The sequence below is a fragment of the Numida meleagris genome, chromosome 3 (assembly GCF_002078875.1).
Source record: "Numida meleagris isolate 19003 breed g44 Domestic line chromosome 3, NumMel1.0, whole genome shotgun sequence".
NCBI classification, from domain to species: Eukaryota; Metazoa; Chordata; class Aves; order Galliformes; family Numididae; genus Numida; species Numida meleagris.
The window spans coordinates 46,771,130-46,777,948 of record NC_034411.1 but is presented as its reverse complement, the minus strand read 5'-3'; the positions used below and the strand labels follow the sequence as shown (position 1 = coordinate 46,777,948).

General features: G+C 47.1%; 1 long non-coding RNA gene across 1 annotated transcript in view; it reads left to right on the top strand.

The window, feature by feature from the left end:
* Positions 1-6,459, top strand: part of LOC110396559 — a 25,207-nt gene extending 18,748 nt beyond the window's left edge. Inside the window, exon 3 of the long non-coding RNA XR_002437053.1 lies at positions 5,224-6,459. This is a non-coding gene — a long non-coding RNA (uncharacterized LOC110396559). The remainder of the gene's footprint in view (positions 1-5,223) is intronic.

Below are 6,819 nucleotides of genomic sequence, written 5' to 3'. Positions count from 1 at the left end.
GCCCCACAGCTGGGGGAGCCTGCAAGGAGCTGGGGAAAGGCTCTAGAGGCACCTCTGGCCAACTCTGTCCACCCCAGTCGTTGCTTGGGATGTAGAACAGGGCATCTTGAGATCGCAAGCAACGTGAAGGAGGAACCAGAGGTTGGAGAGGAGGGAAAAATGGATAAAAGGGGGCAGTTGCATGTACATAAGCTGCTGGTCACCGCGCTCGTCTGGCCGTGCTCTGCACCTGATCAGCGCAGGCTGCTGCGCGCGCGCGTGTGTGTATGTGTTACTGCACGTGTGCGCTTGTGCATCAATGAATGTCAGTGGTGACAGATTTTCTGCATGGAGGAGTTCAGTGACACTCCTCTGCTTCACCCGCCCTTCCACGTCAGACGCCGTTGTGTCAGACTGCTCCTCTGCTGCCATCTGTCGCACGGCAACAACACGTAACGGAATATCGGTGGGAAGGTTCAACCCCTACTGCCACACCACCACCATCTGCCTCAGATGTCATGGGCCAGCACCACACAGGTTCGTAGCGCACCGGTGTTCAGCTGGTGCTGCAGTGCCGGGCCGAGCCCCTGGGCGGGGCAGTGCCGCCGCCATGATGGCACGGGGCAGCGGGCGGGCGCAGGGCCAGCTGGGCTGCGGGTTGGACACGCCTCTAACTGGTAGGGGCTGGCCTGCAGGAGAGGAGCTCTGCAGAGAAGGGCCTGGCTAAATACCATGACGTATTCCTCCCGCAGAGAGATACTGAATTCTCTGCTATTATTTCTGGCAAATAAATCAAAAGACACGTGGCTTAGTTGCTTATTTTTAAGTGTGAAAGGTGAAAATGTCAGCATTTAGGGTAGACATCCTCTTAACTTCCGAACCATTCCAACAAACATCTAAAGATCAACTGCGAATAAGAAGCCCCAGAGCATCATACAACTTTCACTGGGGAGAGAGAGGAAACTTGAGGAGAAAATGCGTATCTTTGCAAGGACATGGCAGGGCGTCCCACAAAAAGCATTGGCTGAGAGGAAGGAGGAGTCCTGAAGCCATAGCAGAAGAGATCACTGAATTTTCCCCGGGAAAAAGCCGAATTTCCGGGAAGCGACAAAAGTAGAAACTGTCTCACTGTAAATGGATGTTTGCCTTGTGTTCTTCAGACCGTACTTAGCTTTAACTAAACGCTATGACGTATTCCTCCTGCAGAGAGAGATACATAGAGTCATACAATCACAGAATGGCTTGGGTTGGAAGGGACCCCAAGGATCATCATGCTCCAACCTCCCTGCCTCAGGCTGGGCCAGCAACCTCCAGAGCTGGTACTAGACCAGGCTGCCCAGGACCCCATGCAACCCGGCCTTGAACGCTTCCCGGGATGGAGCACCCACAGTCTTTCTGGGCAGCTTGTTCCAGCACCTCACCACTCTCTCTGTAAAGAACTTCCCCCTGGCATCCAACCTAAACCTTCCCTCCTTGAGCTTAAAACCATTCCCCCTTGCCCTATCCCCGTCTACCCGAGTACAAAGTTGATTCTCCTCCTCTTTATACTCCCCTTTTAGATTTTGGACACAGTAGTCGGATGGCAGCATTCCAGTCACGTGAGCTGTCCCACCATGTCTCCGTGATAGCAATGAGATCACATCCCTGTAAGCACACACAGATCTCTAGTTCTTCCAGATCTTCTACTTTATTCCCCAGGCGGTGTGCATTGCTATACAGGCACTGTAAGGAAGCAGAGGGTGCAGGTATCTCTAGAGGGATGCAAGAAGGCTTAAGCCAGGCTCTTGGCAACATCGTCTTCTCTGAGGAGTCCCCACAAGATCCTACTGGACAACTGGGAGGTTTTTCTCCACAGTTTCCTAAAAAGACAGCGTTCCCAGGCCCTTCTCTGTCACAAGGAACTCCATCCCCTTCCTCCGTCAAATCTAGTTCAATGCTCTGGTCATCAATCCCGCCAGCTTGCTCCCCAGAACACTTTTGCCCCAGCTGCTCAGTCCTATTCCGTCTCACGCCCACACACCTGGTCTCTCAAAGGCGTGCCCAAGATCACGGTACCCAAAACCTCGATCCCGACACCATCCCCTCAGGCAGTAATTTGCCTCCTCTATTCTCCTCCTTCCTTCTGGGAGCCAGCCGCCAGTCAGGAGGACAGAGGGGTCCCCCATCACTGAGACAATGCAGGCGCGGAAAGTGGCCGCCCCGGAGCGGAGTGCCTCACAAAAACATGCCGTGTTTTGGGGCCAGCAAGGTTGCCGGGCATGCGGTCTGGTCCCCGCCCCAGGGCACGTGGATCTCTGTGAGGTAACACTCCTCGGTGAGATGTCACAGTGGCTGTCTCTTAGGCCCCTGTGGCAGCGGTGGGAGCGGTGGCCCAGTAGCTTGTGGAAGCTGCAGGAGGAGGACCCAGAGAGAGCACTGTGTCTGTCTGGAGATATCCTGCCGTGATGGAGCGGCTGAGAGCCCTTCGAGGTGAGGTCCCTCCACCTCTCCAGACACCGCGACGCTGCCCGAGCACACGTGTGCCACCAGCGTCTGTTTAGGATGCGCCTAAACAGCAGCACTGTCCTAGCTGTGCTGAGTGCAGCTGCCCACCGTGGTCTCCCCAGTGCCCCGGCAAGGGGAAGGCTCTCTCCCCTTTCCCCGCCGACCGCACATGTGCCAGCGCAGCCCACCCTGCGCTGTGGGGCTGGAGGAGCGTTTCTCCCAGAGCTGGCCGCATGCTCGCCCCTGGCTCCAAGCAACACCAGCGGCAGCTGCTCTGCTCTTTCCTTCCAGGTCTCTTTGCTTGTGTGGGCTGCATGCCCAGACGTACGCGTCGCGGGAGCAGAGGCAGGGTGGCAAGCTCTGCCCCTGCCTGTCCCGTGACGTTCCTGCTGCAGCGCCTGCAAGACAGGGAGGTGAGATGGGGCCATGCAAACATCAGTCCTTGCCCCGGCCCNTTTTTTTTTGTCTTGGTGTGTGATCTTTTTATTTCAAGGGAATAAAAATAATTGGGCTGGAAACATTTCACAATCTCATGAAATGGCTCTGTATTGTACTGAACATTTCTACTGCATTCTGCCTGTTGTTATAGCATATTTCACATAGGAAAGCTTTGGGAAATGTAAACCAGGATTGCAGTGTATGTGCTATTGAGATGCAGTGTATTTAGGCAAGGAGAGTCATACTGTGATTCCTGAGACCTATTTCTAATCCTGTTGATGTCTCATTTTGTCACCTTGGGCCAAACTTCTGTCTGCTCCTCGGGCACTCATCTGTTATATAGGAACAGAAATCTGAGCTACTTTGGGGCATTATGAAACTTAATCAATATCAGTAGAATTCTATGAGGTGCTCAAAGAAAACTTGTTACCAACATTGACAGTTTCTCCCCGAGTACATCTACCCTACCAACAAAAACCTTCTGTAAGCCTTATCCTGAGGCAGGGATTTGAGATCATAGGCTACACATTTTGTTTAATTTACTGTGTTCTGCTTGCTACCAACTACGGGCATGAGCAGAGTCACTGTCCGATTTTATCTGTTCTCATGAATTTGTAAGCAAATAGAAACATGTGAAGAAAGTATGACACTGACCCTCAGGGCTCCCCTGGGCAGCCTGCTTTGCTCAAGCTAGGATTTCTCGTTGCTTACTGAGCTGCTGAAAACCCACTATAGTAATTTGTCTTCTCTGTTACTGGTTTAGTGCAAGAGAGCTGTGTGAGGTGATAGAAACCAGATTAGGATGTTGTCACTGTGAGCAGGAGCCCAATCTTGGTGCAGGGTATAAAGGAGAGAAGAAGAAGCAGGAGAAAGCCCTCCAGGTGTAGGGTGCTTTACGCCGTGAGCTATTCATCAGCCATATCAAACCGGTCATGAGGTAGGCCGGAGGTGTCCAAACAGCTTTATTATTCAATGCTTCTCCTCTGCTAAACCTCCCAGTATACATATAAACAGTGCTTCTAGATACTTGTCATTAATAAAATTATTCCAGCTTTTGAAGGGTTGCCTTCCATCAGTACTGGTGTTGAACATACATTAAAGAGAGATATTTGCTTATCTTTAAACTTTCTTTGCTGAATAAATACATGTATTCACCTACAGACGCACACAGGCAGATGTTTATATCTGTGTAAATATACTTCTCTGTTTATCGTGATATTGGGCATGAAATTTATCAGTACTTCAACACCAGTCAAAAGAAAACAGATTCATTTTGATTAAATTGTTAGGTGATGGCTTAGTTTAAAAAACATTTCCCACATGTGAGATGCTTGTATTTCACCACAATTTCTAGAAAGCCCATGATTTCCTCAAATTTTGCATAGGGGTTTTCAGGATTTACAGAAAATGACAATTCCTCACTCAGGGCTTTCATAGCTTCCTCCAATTATGTCAATGTGACAAAACAGGTTAGTTACCTAAACAAGCTTACTTAAATGTGCCTTGAAATATGTAGAATCTGTATATTTTGATTAGTAGTTATTCATCTCCTACCGGAAGTTTATAGTTACACAGTTAGATCCTACACAGTGAGATGCCAAATAATAGGTATTTTTCCTCATTTGTTACAAACGCTCCAAATTTGACCCCATTAAACTAAAGAAGTGCAAAACCCCGCAAACTACTGCCACCTACTGCTGAATTTCTGCAGGAACCAGCAGCGGAGTGCACTTTGCGTCCTCAGCGCTTGCCAGGAATGGTAACTGTGAGCTGTCTGTCCCTTTCTGATGCTGGTGAACTTTCAGCTCTCTTTACCAAAGTTTCTGCCCGGAAACATGAGTGGCGCTGACAGGGACGATTGCTGAGCTTTTTGCGGAGGCTCTCCCTGCACCTACCAGTGCTGATTTACAGCATGTTTCCTCTGAAATTCTTGTTCTGCAGGTGCAGACCACAAAAACCTCTTATGGTTATCCACGCTGTCAGCCACCATTTCTCCAGACATGGAAAATGCACTCTATCACTACGTTTTCCAACCACATTCTCAAAAAAGTTTAGTAAATTCTTTTCTTTGGGATGAGCAGTCCTGTTCCAGACCCCCACATTTCCAGTCATTTTACTTCTTTCAGTCATTTTACATTATCTAACTTTCTGCAGCATTGGTCCCTTCAGTTTCTGGAAGCGTTAATTCCAGTTACCCAGCTCCTCCATCTAAGATAGTTGCAGGGAGGGAAATCCTCCTCAGAAAAAGGCTGTCCAAGATGGAGACAAAAATCTGATGTTTGCATTTTCCTCTTTTTTTTTTTTTTTTTTTTTTTTAATAAGGATTGTGACATAGTACTTCAAATCTAAGGTATTTTGCTTCAGTAGTGCCAGGATTTATGCAGTATGCTCCCACGCTTGCTCATCTCTGTCAGCAAACTCCAGGCTGAGGAGGTGGATCTCAAAAGGTGGGTCTACACATTCAGATAAATTACATTAAAGATTTAATGTACAATGCTTTTAACTGAAGAATTATTTCAACTGCTAGTCTGATAAACACTCACGTCTTAATTCTTGTCAGTAATTCTGGTGATACGCGGTTGGATTTATAGTGTTCTTCAAGTAGGTGCTTTATTACTTATCCAACAGATCTGTACCCAGGAGAACTCAAATGAGAGGATTTGGAAAGATGAAGAGATAAGGCAGAAACATATAAATGCAGGATTTAGAGTTCTGTCCAAGGAAAATATCAATTGTCATGAACAAATTATTTTAAAGATTATAAGACAATTCAAGCTTTTACATCAGTTTTTCTTGCAGCACCACAATTACTGCTTCTTTTTTGAATTGAGCAATGGCATCCTTTTTTTCACATCATACATTTCTTTCAACTCCGTGCCCTTTGCAGAAGTATAGCGAGTAGAAAAGAGTATAGAAATTATGAAAAGCAGGGAAGTGTCTGGTAGAGGCATGTGCAAATGAGCAAGAAGAAAAGAAATGTATGGAGAAAGAGAAGAAAGAGCAGTACATCCACAGAAGAGCCAATAGACTGAATGACCTGACTTCAGATACCTGGCAAGTTGCTAGCAAGATGACTGTTTTACTTTTTAATACAGCAATTTTGATGTGGGATAAGCAAAAGTTGGATCTCCTGCCCCATTACATCTCCAGATGAATGTTCGTTTTCTTAGCACACTATGGATGTGTTCATTCTGCTGCCCATAGCATGTCCAGACTGCTCATCTCACTGGCACTTTGCTGTCTGCATTGCAGACCCTCATCACATGTTTTCCTGTCATCTGATATCTGTTCACGTGATAGGGGAACTTGTGATAATAGATGCATGGCCATAGTCTATTGCTGTCAAGTGCCTTCACAAAATGCAGGTTTTGGTGTCATTAGTCACTGAAGGAGGTGTGTAGTGGGGCTCTGAATGTGATGGGCATTTGCTTCAGAATTGCACTGATCTGAACGGAAATGCTAACAAAATGAGAACGCATACCGAATGCAAGTTTGTTAAAGAAAGAGACTTATAGACTGTCAACCTCACCGAGGAGCAAGAAGCAGTAGTCACAAAATGATAGAATCTCAGAATGGTTTTGGATGGAAGTGACCCTTAAAGATTATCTAGGCCAACCCCTTGCCATGTGGGACATTTTTCAGAAGATTAGGTTGCTCGAAGCCCCATCCAGCCTGACTTTGGCCACACTGGACAGCCTCTTCCAGCATCTAACCACAGAGACTTGTAAATCACACAGACCACTTTGATATACATATTGGTTAATTATTCTGTTTTTAACTCTCTCCTCATATATGGCATGTTATTCTGATTTATCTCATGAAACTGGGGAGTGTCATGGTTTTGTGATTTTCGGTTATTGGTATTCCACATCATAACATCATGTAGTGGATGTACCTGGTTCTCAGAAGAGAAGGACT